The sequence below is a fragment of the Myotis myotis genome, unplaced genomic scaffold (genome assembly GCF_014108235.1).
Source record: "Myotis myotis isolate mMyoMyo1 unplaced genomic scaffold, mMyoMyo1.p scaffold_m19_p_66, whole genome shotgun sequence".
Taxonomy (NCBI): domain Eukaryota; kingdom Metazoa; phylum Chordata; class Mammalia; order Chiroptera; family Vespertilionidae; genus Myotis; species Myotis myotis.
In genome coordinates, this window is record NW_023416375.1 from 247,277 (window position 1) to 266,158 (window position 18,882).

At 44.7% G+C, this 18,882-nt stretch overlaps 1 pseudogene; it reads left to right on the forward strand.

The window, feature by feature from the left end:
• The first annotated feature begins 4,318 nt into the window (after positions 1-4,318).
• On the forward strand, positions 4,319-4,501 carry LOC118659674 (annotated as a pseudogene).
• The last annotated feature ends 14,381 nt before the right edge of the window (positions 4,502-18,882 follow it).

The following is an 18,882-nucleotide window of genomic DNA, read 5'->3' on the forward strand; positions in this document are numbered from 1 at the left end:
GAGACACATTGATTGGTTGCCTCCTGCACATGCTTTGATAGGGACTGGGGATCAAGCCAGCAACTGAGGTACATGCCCTTAACTGGAATCGAACCTGGGACCCTTCAGTCTACGGGCTAATGCTCTATCCACTGAGCAAAACAGGCTGCAGCTTAAATCATTTACTTTTAATCTATATGTGTCTTTATATTTAAAGTGGGTTTTGTTTTTGATTTACCCTCATAATCTGTCCTTTAATTGGTGCATTTATGCCACTGACTTTCAGAGTGCTTACTGATAGAGTTACTACCATAGCAGGCGGCTTCTGGGTCTTCTGGGTCACGCCCTGCCTTGCCTTTTTTTTCTAAGACATTTCACTTTATTTAAAAGAAGCCAATATACAGGATATAAAGGGTATGATATTTACAACAGTACAGTAAACAGGTCGGTTTCCCAGTAGGATCAATAGTCTTTCAGTGAGTATTAACCTCTTTCCCCTTGATGCTCGACCCAGCTGGCAGACAAATAGCAACAGTGGGTGGGATGGGACTGCAGGATAGAAAGTCTCCCTGAAGGGATTAAAAAAATTACGTAGATGCTAAAATGTCCATGAAGGGGTCTTGGGGGTGAGGGGTGCCTCTGCCTCATTCCTTTGAGGGCTTGGCAGCAGGAATGCTGAGGGATTTGCCCCAAACTAACACACGGCCCACCCTGAGCCTGTAAATCTTCCACCCATGGAATATTCCCTTCCTGAGAGAATCAGCCCTAATCCCTCAGCCAGTGCCTGGAGGAGCAGCCCAGGCCGTGGGCACAGCCAGGACTGTGGACATTTCATGGCCTTTCCACTTCTACTCCAGCTGCCTAACAACTCTGCACTGCTCCCCTTGCCCACCTCCCCTGTCACCTCATCAGGACTCCATGCACAGGAGGGGACACTGGTTTTCCCATGCCCATTGGGAACTGGCTGTTCCTGCTTTCTGGAGTAAAAAGGTTCCTGTGGGTCAGGTAAGGTCTCTGCTTGGCAAGAAGTTCTGTAACAGAGCCACTGACCACACCCACCTCCTCTGGGCATGGAGCAGCTCGGGCCCTCAGAGCTCATCTCTCCGGCAGAACTGAAGGGAAGACCACGTGTACCCTTCTGTCCCTCACCCTTCACATGCCCAGAACCATCAGTGTCGCACTTCCTAATTCCTATCACTGTATTTCATTAGTTTCATACTGTTTTAGTAATCTTGAATCTAAACAGATTGGTTCAAAAAAAGATCGTTCTATTTTTAAAGTACAGTGGGGCCTTGACTTACGAGTTTAATTCGTTCCGGGACAGAGCTCATAACTCAAATTACTCCTATGTCACATCACTGTGACGTTCGCTGCGCCAACTAGTGGTGGGGTATCTGAAGCTGGCTCAAAATCCGAATTTTTTTGAGCTTGCAACTCAAGCAAAAAATCAGCTGAGAGAAGGCTCGTATCTCAAAAAAACTCGTTAGGATACTCGTAAGTCAAGGCCCCACTGTATTTAGTAATGTACCTGTGAGCTTTGCATGGACGAACTAAGCACATGACCCTTTCTTGTACATTCAGAACCTGCACACACATGTAAAAACAGGACCCGTTTTTGACAGATGTGAAACCACCGTTTATTTGTAATAAATAATTACACAATTTAAAAAAAAAAAAAAAAGACCCGGCTGCTGTGTCTTCTGGGTCCTGGCCTGGGCGTCCCCCACAGCGAGGCAGGCCAGCTTCTGGGTCTTCTGGGGCTGCCCTGGATGGCGGCCCTCTGGTGGCTTGCTATCCTACCCTGCCTGCAGTATGCAAATTAGCTGCCATCTTTGTTGGCAGTTAATTTGCATACCACGCTGATTAGCCCATGGGAGGTGTAGCGAAGGTATGGTAAATTACCCTGTTTGTCAATTATTAGATAGGATATATATATATATATATATATATATATATATATATATATATACACATACATACACACTAGAGGCCTGGTGCAAAAAATTTGTGCACTTGGGGGGTTTCTCAGCCCGGACTGTGCCCTCTCGAAATCTGGGACCCCTTGGGGGATGACCACCGGCTTAGGCCCGCTCCTGGGGGATTAGGCTAAGATGGCAGTCAGATATCCCTCTGGCAGCCCGGCAGCCCTCGGGGGATGTCCATTTGCCAGCGGGAGCAGGCCTAAGCCTCAGTCGGATATCCTTAGTGCTGCTGAGGAGGCGGGAGACATCCTCAGACTGGCTTGTGGAAGAGCAGAGCTCCCGCTCTGGGAGCACACTCACACCAAGGGCAACTCCTGCATTGAGCATCTGCGCCCTGGTGGTCAGTGTGTGTCATAGTGACCAGTCATTCCCAGTCGTTCTGCTGTTAGGGTCAATTCGCATATTACCCTTTTATTATATAGGATAGAGGCCTGGTGCATGGGTGGGGGCCAGCTGGTTTGCCCTGAAGTGTGTCCTGGATCAGGGTGGGTGTCCTTCTGGGGTGTCTGGCCAGCCTATGTGAGGGGCTGAGGGCTGTTTGCAGGTTGGCCACAGCCCCTTCAGGGTGGGGGTCCCCGCTGGATTCCTGGCCAGCCTAGGTGAGGGATTGAGGGCCGTTTTCAGGCTGTCCACACTCCCTCAGGGTGGGGGTCCCTTCTGGGGCACCTGGCCAGCCTGGGTGAGGGGCTGATGCCTGTTTGCAGGCTGTCCAAGCCCCTCAGCAGGGACCCTCACCCCATGAGGTGTGGCCATCCTGGGTGAGGGGCTGATGGCTGTTTGCAGGCTGGCCAGGGCCCCCAGCTACCCAAACTCCCAGTGGAGGCTGACTGGAAGCAGGTATCTGGGATTTATTTATCTTCTATAATTGAAACTTTGTTGCCATGAGTGGAGGCCACAGCAGGCCAGGGCAGGCGGGAAGCTTGGCTTCTTCCATCACCCAGGCAACCAAGCCTCCTGCTTGCTCCAGCTCCGTGGCTGCTGGCCGGCATCTTGTTGGGTTAATTTGCATATAGTTGCTCTGATTGGCTGGTGGGCATGGCTGAGGCATAGCAGAGATGCGGTCAATTTGCAAGTTTCTCTTTTATTCGATTAGATACTTTACATAAAGTAAAATTCTAAAAAGTAAAAAAAATACCATAAAATATAGCATAGAAGTGAAAAATGTTTTGAATATTTTATAATTTTTCAGTGAAAAAGCCCTTATAATAAAACCAAAGTCAGACAATATTAAAGAAAGTACTGAAAAATCCAATTGTATGAAAATTTAAAACATTCATGCCCTGTCTGGTGAAGTTCAGTGGTTAGAGTGTTGGCCTGCACACTGAAGGGTCGTGGGTTTGATTCTTGGTCAAAGGCACATACCTGGGTTGCAGGTTCCATCCCCAGCCATAGTCAAGCACATGTGGGAGGCAACCAATTGAAGTATCTCTTTCACATCCATGCTTCTCTCTCTCTTCCTCTCTCTCTCTCCTCTCTCTATTTCTCTCCCACCCTCCTTTCCACTTGCTCTAAAAATCAATGGAAAAAATATCCTCTGGTGAGTATTTTTGAAAAGTTAAAACATGTATGTAGCAAAAACTAAATTAAACAACTGTAAGGAAATGTTTATCAGGAGGCACCCTTGAGACTTCACACTATATAAACCATAGGGTTATGATCAGAATAAAGATGAAAAACACTGTAAAATCAATCAAGATTGTGAAAGGGAAAATAAATCACCATTCTGAAACCTACACCTTCTGAAACAAAGGCTTATGTAGCTGATGAGTTAAATAAGTCCTGATACAATGAAGGTAATTGCTTCATGTTGGACATAAGAGCATCCATTGGCTTCCATTTATAGGCACACTGTCTACCACTCCATCATCAGTGAAAAGAAATAATCCAGGGAAGAGCAGTCCAAAACTTGGGTCTTCAGTGCTTGGAGATTAAAGTGCTGATTCTGCTATCTTTGTCCATTAAAGGGCTTCAAACACACTCTCACTCAGAGGTCAAACCACTCATGTCTCCAAAAGAAATCCTGGAACAGGAAGGGAAAAAAAAAAAAAAGATGACTATGAAGAAATATGGTTTTCTGTGTTAGTAGTGGAGAGAGCAAAGTTGTTCTTGAACAGGATAGTTTCCCTTTTTTACTCTGGAATATAGTCTCAGGAAGAGTTGGGAGAACCTCCTAATATGATCATAGTCAAATGGTGTCAGAAACAAAACCCCTGCATAGCATAGTGCCTGTCTCTCCCATGATTTCAACCTTGAAAACAGCTATGTTCAGTTAACATTTGTTGAATACTTCCTTTTAGTTTGTTTAATGAATCTATAATTGCCTTTAATTAAGAATTATCATACATTAACTCTTATTTTCAATCTAAAATTATTGTATGTAAATAAAAAAGTTCTTGGGTAGGGCTCTGCCCAATGATGTACAGTCCCTTTCCACAACATTGGAGAGAAAGCCGGGCCTTGAGTCTGAACCTGCATATTCCTACAACTTCTCAGAGTCCTGTGGACAATGACTGAGGAGATAAACCATGCAGGAAACATCTACTATGCTAAAAAAAAAAAAAAAAAAAGTTCTTGGGTAAATTCTTCAGGCATTTAAGCAGAATGATTGTTAACTGAGATGAAGAGGCTGTGCCGAAGGAATAAAAAAACTGGCAAGAAGTACATTGGTATAGAGAGAATATAACTATGTAGGAATGGGGTTTTCTGGGATAGCAGTGGAGAGTGAAGCTGCCATCAATGTGGGATCAGGATTGTGGAGATTACAGTGTCATTGGATTGGGGTCCACGAGGGAGAAGCCCTCAGAACCACTGGAGGAGGAGGAAATGGAGTTTGTCAGGATGAGAATCACGTGATCATCAAGAGTAGGAGACATTGGGGCCAGGTGTAGTCCACAGGATTAGAGGGGGTCAGACTGTCAGGGTCAGTAGAGGTAAAGTTCACATGGTCAGAGCCACGAAATGGCTCTCTCAAAGGTCATGGAAAGTAGGGAAGAGAGAAACAAGGGAATTGGGGGTCACCACATGAGTAGACTTAAAGGGATTTCCAGAGTAAGTTAAGCAAGAGATCCCAAGTGCAGTGGGAAGAGGGAGTCACAGGCCTTTAGGAATGGGACAAGGAGGGTGATGGGCATTAATACAAGATCAAACAACATTGATAACATGTGAGTTTCTTACAAGAAAATGAAAATTCACAGTGAGAAATTTTGAGGTTCTATTTCTCAGAGAGAATAAATAAATATGAGAAAGTCTAGGGAATGGGGTGTATTAAGGACTAAATATTTGAGCCTCCCCTCCCCCCAAAAAAGTCATATGTTCAAGTCCTAACTGCCAATGTGATTTAGAGAGGGGTCTTGAGAGATACTACGGATAAGATGAGTTCATGAGGACGGGCCCTCATGATGCCATCAGTGTCCTTAGAAGTGACATCAGAGGGATCCCTCTCTTTCCACGTGTATGAACCAAAGAAAGAAGGTGACAAACAGCAAGAATGCTGCCAGATAGAGAACCCTCACCAGGAACTGAACCAGCCAGAACCTTAAACTTGATGCTCCAGAACTTTGAGGACCAAATTTCTAGATCTAAGACACCTAGTCGGGTTTTATGTTATAGCACCCCAAGCTGACTGCGACAGGGTGTGAATAAAATTTGACCCCCTTAAGTTTTGGCATACTCACCCTTTGCACTGTGGGAAAGACATACGGAGCATACCAATTTTCCCCCTTCCCTCAAAACTGTAGTTGTCTTTAATCTTTCTAACCATTCTTTAAGGTCTGAAAAAACTCTAGGAGTGACAGAGAGCAGGCAATCTCAGAGAAAGAGATGCCCCAATGGGGTCAGGGTGGAATGTTTCTATTACCCTTGGGCAAGAAAGGGGGATAGGGTCGTCCTCAGCCTCTGAAGCTCTTGGGATGACTACTGACACAGCCCATCTTTGTCTCTCCTCTCCACATAGCAATATGGCTGGGGTTTTTCTTGTTCCTCTAAATTACAGGAAATTGGAGAGGGGAAAGCAGGGAAACAGGTGGCCAGTGAAGGTAACATCTACAATCCTCCTGCCGAGATGAAAATGGGAGAGGTAGAGCATGAGGCCTTTGTAGTTCACAAGGCCTTTGTATTTGAACTTTTCTGCCTCAGTAGTAGTAGTAGTAGTAGTAGTAGTAGTAGTAGTAGTAGTAGCAGTAGTAGTAGTAGCAGCAAGACCAGAAAAGTCATGTTACTTAAAGAAATTATAGTAATTATTCATGTTATTGTTATCATCATTGCCATTATATTGAAATATAGTTATGCTTCCACCACATTATCAATTGTGAACTCCTGAAGAAGATCGCCCAAGTCTTGCTCATCACCATATACTCAGCATCTAGAATAGGGATGGGGAACCATTTCTCTTCCAAGGGCCATTGAGATATTTATAATATCATTCACAAGCCATACAGAATTATAAACTTAAAAATTAGCCTGCTATATTTGTTCAGACATTTAACTCATCCCAGTGCCTTGGTAGGGCCAGACCAAAAGATTTCATGGGTTTTATATGGCCCACGAGCTGGACATTCACCATCCCTGATCTAGAATGTCAGTTACCCCAGTGTAGGTGATGAGTATTGGCTATTAAATACCAGTGAAATACAATTGCACTCTTTCCTTTCCTCCTGCAGCACTCTGCTTTACTGGTTCTGCCTCTTTTATTAGAACTCTCTATACCAGCATACTCCAACAGCTCAATATTTGGTCTTCCTTCTCTATCTGGACTATTTATCTTAATGTGTCACCAATCCTGTGGCATTAAATACCAGCTGCACACTGATGACTACGAACACGTATCTCACCCCTACCTCTCACCAACTGTCCAACACCTGCCTATTTAGCACATTCACTTGGATATCTTAAATATATCTCAAACTTAGCATGCTGGACCCTGGATTCTGAATATGCCCTCACTCATAACTTGCTCTATTGACAGCCTTCCTCATCTTAGTTGTTTTCAATTCATTGTTTTGCTCTCTTGGAGTTATCAGTTTTCTGTTAGTTGATTACCACCAAAATCTCCATTGTTTTCAAGAACACCTGAGGCTTGAACTTCCCCAAACTCTGCTTCAAATAAATCAGTTTGTTTTAGGTAAAGATCCAGGGCTCTCTGTCAATATAAACTTCCTTTTCCCCTGGAGAAAAATCCCTGAGTCAGTGCTATTGACATTGGGTGAGGGCAGTAGCTTCTAGTTTTCCTGGTTGGTCTTTCCCAGCATGGAACCTCTCTACCCTTCAAGTGAGCTGAGGCCAGGACAATGAAGGTCCCATTTCACCCTGCCATCCCAGTGGTAGGACTTCTACACCTAGGAGTAGGCATGGAGGGAAGGGGGAGCCCCAGCCTCCCCACAGCACTCTCCTGCAATTTAGTCTCTGCACCTCCAAGTTGGTAGGGATGAGAAATGCTGGCTGCCTGACCCTCCCAGTAAGATACCCTGGGAGCTGAGGGGAGAGGAAGTCCCATCTTCTTGGCCACACCTGCTCAGAGTGGAGGGAAGTGGAAGGGGAGAGAAGACCTGTGGGGCTAGCTATGTGAATCTGTGTGAGTAACCTGACACCTGTCCTGCCTGGCAGAACCTGTTACAATCCCTCTAGGGGTTGGTGCCAGACAGGCCAAGCCTCTGAGTGAATCTCACTTCCCCTATCCCAAACCACAGGGTGGGGGCGGGGCTGCAAGGCCCATGGAAAGATCCAGAAGCCTGATATAAAGGGAAGACTTCCTCCATATGGACTAACTCAGGATTTGGAGAGAAATAGTCTCCCTCGAGTCACTGTACTAGTACATCTGAAAATAAAGGGTTTTTCCTTAAATCTTCCAGTACCGTTGTGTGTTTTCCAGTCACCTGATAATTTCTACAACAAAGGGTCAATCATGGCTCATGGCATAGACTCTTTCACTGTTCTTACTAAGTTTAATGAGTTTTCTTTAATAATAGTTTCTTTCTTGGTTGTGTGACCTTAGGACAATTCCCAGGAACTTTAAATGGTTGGCTTTTTAATTAACTTTCACCATGATGTGGTTTCACTGAGGAATGGGTCCATGAAGCTCTTGACACTGGCATTCCACAAGTAGAACTCTTCTAAAAACAGACAGATTTAGAGAATCAGTAAAAAACAAATTTCAGGGATGTCATTTAGAAGATAATCTTCTCTGTTGGAAAATTTGATGAGTCTTTTTGATTAACCTACCTTACCACTTCCCTGAATTCCCTCTTCATACTCACAAGCTCTCTAGAAATTCAATTTGCCTTCATGTCTGCTTCCATCAGCTTCCACCTGGAAGAAGGAATGAACATCCAAGTGAATCCCCCAAGGATTTTAGCTCTGCAGTCCCCCCTGAAACCTCAGAGCTTACAGAGCAAGCCCCGCCTCCACAGTAAGAGCTGGCACTTCTCAAGGCTGGGGTGACACTGCAGAAGCCTCTCCTCTCAAGATAAGAGTCTCCCTTGTGAGCTACCTTAATACCTACCTGTCCTGGGGGCAGGCCTATAATTAGGGTTCAATCCCAGAAGAACTGAGCTGCTGACCTGCTGGATCTGATAAAACTGAAAAGAGATTACACCCCAAAGAACCACAAAACTGGTTAGTATATAGCGGCAGGTGCTAGGGGAGTACCCCTAGGACTGGATTTTGAGGCTGCTCGACCAAGGGAGCTAGAATGTATGTAACCAAAAATACCTGATTCTACTGCCAGCTGCAATAAAATCCAAACTAGTGAGACAGGTGCTGGTAAACAGAAAGAAGGTTATTTGAATGCTGGCCTCTCGACAAGATGGGGGACTTTTCCATCCTCAAAAACCCATATTAAGAGGTCAGTGAAGGGAGAGGTTTTTTCTTTTCATATATATATATATATATATATATATTGATTTCAGAGAGGAAGGGACAGGGAGAGAGAGATAGAAACATCAATGATGAGAGAAAATCATTGGTCAGCTGCCTCCTGCATGCTCCCCCTCCCCCCCCCCCCCCCGCCCCCATTCCCTTACTGGAGATCAAGCCCACAACCTGGGCATGTGCCTTTGACTGGAATCAAACCTGGGACCCTTCAGTCCACAGGCCAATATTCTTTCTGCTGAGCCAAACCAGGTAGGGCAGGCAGAGGTTATTATGAGGAGGGAGAGGGGAAACAGAACAAAGAGATCCGGGGGAGGGGCTGTGGACTTGCAGGTAGTGTCCTTGTTGGTCCTGATATGGATTCTCATGGTTAGAGTACTTGCATGGACCTCTGTGTTTTTTGTTTTTGTTTATTTATTTATTTTTTCATTGACTACCTGTGTCTGGGCCGTGGGTGTTAGCCAGGGCCTTGAAGGTCAGGCTGCTCCTTAGGTTCACACAGGAACTGAAACTGCTAGATTTTGAAGTTACTAAAGAAAAACCTTTTAACATGTTAGCTCTAGTTATGAGAGAAAAATCAAGTTAGAGTAACAAGCTGCATTTATCATTTACTATGATTAATATGGGTAGCTTTACATAAGTATAGTGTATTCATTCCCCATTAGAATTACCTAAGACTTTATATGCAAGAATTCATTGCCTTGGGGACACATTCTCAGCGTATGATTTTCAAGACTTAAGCAAACACATTAGGGGATTAGAGGATCTCACTTTATAAGGAGGCTTTTAGAAGATTAGAGAAATCAAAAGGCCACAAAGTGCAGAGTAGAAATACCTAAGTTTTTTGAAAGATAAAAAAGAAAACATGCGAGGCAGAAGGACATAGTGAAATGATTGTCATGTAAGGCCTGAGGATCCAAAAGAGAAAGCCCAAAGGACACAGCAGTCACTGGCATTAGCAAGGTGCCAATGAGAGGGCATCTCCGTCACTAAGGAGTTCAGTTGTGTCTCTCTCTCATGAACACCTGTGGGAAGATGGATCGTGAAAGTAATAGATCATGTGCAAGCACTTAACCACTAGACGCCAGGAGGCTGCAATTACCTTAACCAGAGAAACAGAGGGACAACCAAGAGTCCACTACCCACAGGGAGTTGTAAAGGTGGTTAATAGAATATGGCCTTGGTAACGATTGCTGTTGTTAGCATAAAGACATTCAAACCTGTAAAGAATTTTGTGAGTTTATTTGAGCCAAACTGTGGACAATTGCGGGGAAGTAGAATCTCAATGGATTGGGATAATGCTCCAGAGAATGGTGGTTTTCTCCTTGTTTTATACATTACATTCAAAGCAGGAGACCTAAGTGGGTTACATGAAACCCATTGGTGATAAAGTAGAGAGGGAGGAGAATACAACTTGGCGGGGAGGGAGAGGAACCTCTGGGATTGGATAAAAAATAAGATGATAGGCACATACTTCTTTTACTTATGTGGGTGCAGGATAGTTAACAGTCCACAAATAATATGAAACAATAACAATGAAGGAAGTTCTCATCTTTATCTTGGCACCCAAGGCATTTGGTTGTGCCTTAAGGGGTCTGGAAAAAGGGAAGTTACAAGGAACCTTGATATTTCTATGATATGTTATCATAGATGCAAAAAGACAATAGGCTCAGGTAAGGTAAAGATTGACCTTGTCAGGGAAGATACCATCCTAAGACCTGCTTACTCACCATAACTGCTTTTAGTTAGTTTTAATTTCAGATCATCTTTTTTTTTTTTTTTAAAATATATTTTATTGATTTTTTACAGAGAAGAAGGGAGAGGGAAGGGAGGGGGATAGAGAGTTAGGAACATCGATGAGAGAGAAACATCGATCAGCTGCCTCCTGCACACTCCCCACTGGGATGTGCCCGCAACCCAGGTACATGCCCTTGACCGGAATCGAACCCGGGACCCTCCAGTCCGCAGGCCAACGCTCTATCCACTGAGCCAAACCGGTTAGGGCTTCAGATCATCTTTTGTGGTTACTTTAGGTCTTTAAGGTTGCAAGATGGCCATGCAGGCCTTCCCTGAGCTAGTTAGGTTAGCATGTGGCCTTTTTGTGGTCCACACTATCATCTAAATGGATTTGAACCATGGGATTGTAGAGAAGAAAGAAACTGTGCAAAAGGAAATGAGGACCGCATAAGATTGCTGCACCCCTCAGAAAAGAGCAGCATCCTTTCAAAAAGTGAGAGAATCCAGGCTTTCCAAAAGTGACCTGCAGGTAGGAAAGTAAGCAGTAGCCCAAGGCCCAGTTGAGGGCAGGCAGTGAAGAGGAGCATGAGACATAGATGACAGATGGACAACTTATTAGTAAGTGAAAATTAGGAAACAGAAAACTGGACAGTGAGAAAAAGATAGGTAAAACTGATGAGCAGAGCAAGAATAGATATTTGATTTCTACATGGCCTTTGGGGTAGGGGTCAGAATGGCAGGGCCAAATAAAGAAGGTCAGTTCCTACAAATAGATTCCTCAGGAGAAACTGAGATGGAGACAGCAGTTAATAAGGAACCCTTCCTCAGGCCCATGTGTTCTGGGCTGGAATTATTCCTCAAAGATCAGCTTTATCATCCTATGTTGTAGGGTGGTACCTATGTGGGCTATTGCAGATCCCCTGTACTTCTACCTGACAAGCCATATCTACAAAGTTTACCCAAATCCTTTCTTGCCTCAGCACCTGGGTTGTCTGCATCTCTGGAGACATAACGAAACTGGAAACTGGGAATCTTAGTGAAGGGTTTACAAATACAGAATAGTAGCCTCAGGAGAAAATGCTGGCCTTAGTAATAGCATCAGAGACTCTCTCCACCACAAATTGTCTGTGCTCTTCCCCTGAGTCCCATTCTAAGGATAGCTATCTTTTTTGTTGTTTTGTTTGTTTGTTTGTTTTGTTTTTGCCTCCCTTCTTATTTCTGAGTTCCTACTTCAATCATGTGAATTTCCTCTGAAGCTACAAGGAAATTGCAGGCCCTTCTCTCACCACCAGATGGTGGTAAAGAACTTTATCAGAATCATTCTGATAGATTTCTCAACTTCTGCAATGTTAACATTTGAAGATAGATAATTCTTTCCACTTCTTCTTTTTAGAATATTTTAAACCTTTTATTATGAAAAATTTAAACATATTCAAAAGTGGAGAGAATAGTATAAATTAGTACAAAGATAGAAAGAATAAACCTGATATATACATCCCATTGCCTAACTATAATTTGTCATTACATAGCTAGTTTGTACATAATTCTTTCTTGTGGGGAACTGTTCCCACATAAAGAAGGATGTTTAGTGGCATCCCCGGACTTCACCTATTATATGTTAGCAGCAGTGATAACAACCAAATATTGATTCAGACTTTGCCAAGTGTCCCTAGGAAATTTGGGTTGTCCCAGTTGCAAATCACTAAGCAATGCGACCCTGAAGAATTCTGAATAGTAGAAAGAGTATCAGATTTGAAGAAATTTTTTAAAATCTCTGTTGTTTTTAAAATATAATATTTATTCATTAAAAACGTTTCAAACATGTGGGCAAACATACAAAAGGAAATTAAACACACAAAATCCTACCCATCAAATTAACTTCTATAATCAGTTTAATGACCATCTTTCATGCATATAAACACATAGTAAAATATGTAAAATTCTGCATGTATGGTACTATATAGTATATGTAATTTCTTATAATCTTTTCCACTTAAAATCTCCTGTGGACATCTTTTGATATCAACCATATTAGTCTAATTTAATACTCAATTTAATTCTTGCATATCATCCCTTTGTATGTAATTAATCAGATCTCTACTTGTTGGCAACCAGGTTCCTAAATTTTCACTATTATACGTGGCATTGCAATTAACACCTTTGTACATCCATCTGCATAGGACAGGACTGGCAGTTTTACACTCAATATTTCTATATATCTAGAATTTGGCATGGACCCAGAGCTTTACAAAGTGAATTAGACATTGATCTTGTTCCACTGATTTACACAGACTGGTAGGGGGAAATGAAAACAGGACAACATAAAATGGTAATTGGATGGAAATGCAAAAAAAAAAAAATGTTTGGGAAAGTTAAAGACACTATAACCAATTGGAGATCTGGCATAGTTTCACAGACATTGGGCCTATGAAGAGATGGTATAAAAATTACTCTCAGCCCTAGCTTGTTTGGCTCAGTGGATAAAGCTTTGGCTTATGGGCTGAAGGGTCCTAGGTTTGATCCTAGTCAAGGGGACATGCCTGGGTTGCAGGCTCAATCCCCAGTGGGGGACATGCAGGAGGTAGCCTATCAGTGATTCTCTCTCATCATTGATGTTTCTCTCTCTCTCTCCTTCTCATTTTCTCTCTGAAATCAATAGAGATATACTTTTTTTAAAAATTAGCCTCAACCCTTCTGTTATCAAATGGTTATTTAAAACAAACATTTGTGTAATTGCCCATTTACCTCTTTCCCCTGCTCCATGTGTGTAGGCCATTTATTTTTGCTGTGACTTACAGACCCAAAAAACATTTTACCTCACAACACAGTAGATATACACATATATAACTGAAACAGAATCACAACAAAACATTTACAGATATGCACACTGATATTGTTGTAATGTACCCTGCGAATCACAGAAGGACGCCTCAAGAAGTCGAATTAGCCCTCTTGTACCTTGGTTGTGGGCGCATCCTCAGTGGGGGGTATGCAGGAAGCAGCTGATGGATGTTTCTCTCTCAGGGATGTTTCTAACTCTCTATCCCTCTCCCTTCCTCTCTGTAAAAAATCAATAAAAATATATGTATATTTTAAAAAGAAGTCGAATTAAAGTCATATTTATTGTAATCCGGGACTATGAGGGGACCATCCACTCCAAATCTCACAGTGCCCTCCCCAGCCCCAACATCAGATTTATATAGGCAAAGATCTCAAAGGTATTGATTATATCCCAGGGTTTGGAATGAGGACTCTGGTTTGCAGAAAGCAGTTACAGAAGTGAGATTGAGCCGATTAGTTATATACAAAGATTAATTATAGTTTGGGGTCTCCGGATCACTGAGTTGACAGAAACACATTATCTAGAGCCCTCAGGTCTTGGGACCACTGAGTTGACAGGGACACATTATGTGGAACCCTTGGGTCTTGGGATAATTGTGCTGTCCTGGTTCCCAGGTACAGAGAAATGTGCTTTCTAAAACCAGTATGCCGGGATCAAGGCCATTTCCTGGTGCAGGAGCTGGGAGTGGTGTAGCCAAGTCTGGATGCCATCAACCTTGACAGCTGTGGGTATAGTCAGTGTATAGTCCCTTCCAAGTTGGGGTGAGTCCTTGAGTAGTGAACTTCTTTACCCAACCGATGGGGTATTCACATTACAATCAATAGGGTATTCAATCGATTGGGATGATTTCTATAATTCAGAAAATCAAAATAACTTTTCTATTGTTAAACAAAGCAAATAAGTACAGAAGCCAAACAGCAGGGTTAAAGTTAAACTATAGTTTCTACCTAAGATGATTGCTACCATACTTCATTCCCCACTGGTTTTATGTACATGAGTCAAATCATGGACTCATCTTCATTAGTTAGGGGATTGTATTGCCCCCCTAACTATAAGTAGTTTGACTGAATTAATTTTTCTAAACTGCCTGCTTGACATATTCAGTTTTCTATTTACTCACCCCACTTCTTTTAAGGGCATTCTCTGTTCTGTTCCTGCTCTCCTGTCCCCTAGCGCATCTAGCCCCACTTGGTCCTGGACTTTCTCACTGGCTAGTAAAAATGTTCTTACAGTTACCAAGTGCCCCTAGTGCCACGGTTCCCATCAGTACTGTCCTCACTGAAGCCCAGTTCCCCTCCTGCGGGTGTCGAGCCTCCTCCTGGCCTGCGTGGAGCCCAGGCTAGTGATCTCATGGGTGAGGCCTCTGGCTGCCAGGATCAAGGTCATTTCCTGGTGCAGGAGCTGGGAGTGGTGTAGCCAGGTCTGGATGCCATCAACCTTGACAGCTGTGGGTGTAGTCAGTGTATAGTCCCTTCCAAGTTGGGGTGAGTCCTTGAGTAGTGAACTTCTTTACCCACACCGAATCCCCAGGCTGAAAGGAATGTACAGGGTCTGAGGTGGGACTGGCAGGGCGTCTCGAACAAGCTTATGGGTGGCTCTCTGGGTATACTGCTGAGCCTGCAAGGACTTGAGCAAGGAATGGTTATGACTTTTAGCTTTTAATTCCTCCCCTAACTTTGGGTAGGATAGGGGGAGGTTTACCAAGTATGATTTCAAAAGGAGAGAACCCCTCCCGGTTGGGGGTACACCTGGCCTGTTAGTGGGTGAAGGGCAGGAGGTTGGTCCAGTTTTCACCGGTCTCTGGGATAAATTTAGTTAAAGTCCTTTTAGAGTCCTGTTCATACCTGCCCTGAGTTTGTGGCCGGTATGCACAATGGAGTTTCCAATTTATGCCTAAGACTTGAGCTATACTATGAGATACCTTGGCTACAAAGGCGGGGCCATTATCTGATCCTATAACTACTGGTAGCCCAAATCTAGAGTAATTTATTGACCATTGTAGAGGCAGTTTCTGTCCTGGTGGGATAGGCTTCAACCCATCCTGAGAAGGAATTTATAAAAGCTAGCAGGTACTTATACCCTGATACCAGTGGCTTAATCTCTGTGAAATCCACCTCCCAATGCTCTCCTGGGGAATTTCCCTGAGCCCGAATTCCCAGGGGGACCCTCTTACCTTGCTTAGCATTTACCTTTACATAGTACATTTAGTGACTATACTTTTAATTATCTTATCTAAGCTTGGTACATAGTACCTGCCTTGCAGAAGTTCAGAAGTCTTGGTGACGCCTAGGTGGGTAGCCTGGTGTAACTGGGCAACTAACATCTGACCTAGAGCCTCTGGGACCAACAGTCTGCCATCTGGTAGAGTTCACCAACCATTTGGTCCTCTGGTAGCTTTCTTCTGTTCTGCCAATTCCTCCTCTTGTCAAGGCCCCACTGGTTTTTGGGCAGTTTCCTTGGCAGCTTGGTCTGCAACTCGGTTTCCTTGGGCGGTCTAGGGTGACTACCACTGCCCACTGTATACCAGATTTCATCCTGAACATAACTGCTCCCATCTTGTATATAACAGTACCTTGTCTGGTGATGATAGCAGGACATCTGTCAAGTCTGGGTGAGCCGTTTGTACTGCATCTGTTACCTCTATGCAGTCATGGATGGGCTTCTCCGGATCATCATCTGGGAGCAGGCTAGCAGGGTTGATGGCCAGTGTCTTATGGAATCGGATGCGGGGCTGGTCCAGGGGCTGGTACTGGGTGACCCTGATGTTTAACACCCATCTCTCTGGAGGACCTCAAAGGAGAGCTTCCACAGCATAGGGTGTTGTCAGGGCTAGTTCCTGGCCAAAAATCAGCTTATCTGACTCCTTTACCAGCAATTCTGTGGTGGCCACTGCCCGGAGGCACGCTGGCCATCCTGCAGCCAAGGGGTCTAGTCTCTTAGACAGATAGGCCACAGGTCTCTTTCAGGGACCTAGAGTCTGGGTGAGAACCCCTTTGGCAATGCCCCTTACCTCACTTACATAGAGGTGGAAGGGCTTCATGACGTCTGGCAAGGCTAGGGCAGGTGCTGAGAGCCTTCTAGCTCCTCAAAGGCCTGTTGTTCCACTTTGGTCCAGTTTAGCGGCTGCGTTCCCTCAGTACTTGAGTATAGAGCAGGGGTGGGCAAACTTTTGGACTCGAGGGCCCCAATGGGTTCTTAAACTGGACCGGAGGGCTGGAACAAAAGCATGGATGGAGTGTTTGTGTGAACTAATATAAATTCAAAGTAAACATCATTACATAAAAGGGTACGGTCTTTTTTTTCAATAGTTTTATTCATTTCAAACGGGCCGGATCCGGCCCTCGGGCCGTAGTTTGCCCACGGCTGGTATAGAGGTTTAGCAATCTCCGAGAATCCCAGTATCCACAGGCAGCAGTATCCAACTGCCCCTAAAAATTCCCGAATCTGCTTCTTGGTTGTAGGCATGGGGATCCATAAGATTGCCTCTATTCGACTGAGGGAGAGGGTCCGTCTGCTGTTCGAGACCGGGTGTAAACTGGCACGGTCCTTGCACCTGAAGGGGCTAGCAACTAGAAAAAGAAACCAAAAATTAGAAGGATTTGATGGAATGAATTGGTCACAGCTGATAGAGGTGGCCTACAAAGTCTTTAACAATAGGGACACCATGGAGGAGAAACAGGACTAAAGGAAAGAAAAGGCCGACAGCAAACTAGGAAGGAATTAGTATGCCTATTGTAGGAAGTAGGGGCACTGGAAGAGAGAATATCCTGGTAGGTTAACAAAGGAAAGCAGAAGGCTGAGGGGAAAATCCAGGCTCTGAAGGATTTACACTCAGGGTAGGGGACCAATAGGACCAGGACTCCTTTTCCTTGAACCCCTTAAGGCTCAGAATAATAACTTTTATAAGTAGGACCCCCAGTTAGTTTCCTGGTGTATTCTGGAGCAGCCTATTCAGTCTTGACAGAGCAATGGGACCCGTAACATCTAAGAAGACATCAGTCCAGGGAGCCACTGGACAAATTGCCTTTTTCCTTGGACATCAAAGAGGACTGTGGACCTTGGAAAGAACATGGTAACACATTCGTTTCTGGTCATGCCAGAATGCCCGTACCCCTTACTTGGATGTGATCTCTTACAGAAATTACAAGCCACCATATCCTTCGAGGAGGACGGAGCACACTTCACTGTGGATCCGAGGAACCCAAGCCTGGACCCATCCTCCCCTGCCCACATTCTTCTAACCTGTCCTCTCTCAGAGGAATATCTCTTGCAGGAAAGGGCCAAGGTGACTCTGCTTACTTGGGGAAATTACAACGTCTCTTACCCATGGTTTAGGCAGAAAACAACCCCCCCAGGGTTAGAAAGTCATCAAGCTCCTGTAGTAGTCCAATTGCAGGCCATTGCCAGTCGAGCTCAGGTAAGGCAATACCCCCTGATTGTTAAAAACCTTTTGGGCCACCTCAACCAACTCAGAGATTGATTTCTCTTCAAAGCCCTCTGACTTTTGCAATTTTTCTAATATCTGGGGTCCACTGGAAAACAAATGCAACATTGACAGTCCTCCGACTTTCCAAGGCATCAGGGTTAGGCCCCTGGACTGTCTCTGTCACCTTAGAGAGGTTTGTGGGTCTCCGAGCAGCAGCTCAGATGCCCCCCAATAGAGTCTGGCGATACCGCTCGAGAGCCTCCTTTCCCCTGTCACTATTGGAGTTCTAGTCGGGTCGCTTGAAGGGAAACACAGCCTCTAATCTGTCTTGGTCAGAACACGGACTCCAAAATAGAGATTAACCCCTGTGGGTTCTGGGAGAAAGAAGGAGCCTGGCCCCTCCAACTGTACAGGCCACCATTAGAAAAGGGGACACAGACCACAAAAGGCTGCCCATCTAGACCCAAGAGGGCCTGCCCTCCGCAGTGGCAACACAGGAGCCGCGGGACCAGTGGATGCCCGCAGGGCCCCGCCAGCCCTCCCCCTCCCCGCCTCCACACATCGTCCCCCGCCCAGTGCAAGGAGGGGAGACCGGAGCCGGGCCCTGGACTGGTGTTTCCGAAGGAAAGGAAACTGACTGTGGAGGAGGCAGGGCTCCGGATCGGGGTCTTTTGCCACCATGTGACCGGCATATGGGGGAGGCCTGACCTTGGGGAGTGCCTCCTAACCCGGATCTTGCAGAACAGGGAGAGTTTTGCCCTTCTGGGCCGAAGCCAAGAGGACTGTCTGTCTCTGTCCCAATTTATTTTCCTTATTCTGACAACTCTTTAACCACCTTGGTTTTTCAGTCAAAATATCGACCCATACTTGAATATAGGGAATTTGGTCGGGGTGACCCGGCTGGCCATAGACAACATGTGAACCTGAAAATCGGTGGTTAAATCATAAGGAAAGTGGGCTACTCCCATTCACAGAATTTCTGCAAATCAAAAGCATTAACATCATAACCTTTAAATCTTCCCCAGAACTTCAATTTAATGCAGTAAATTTAC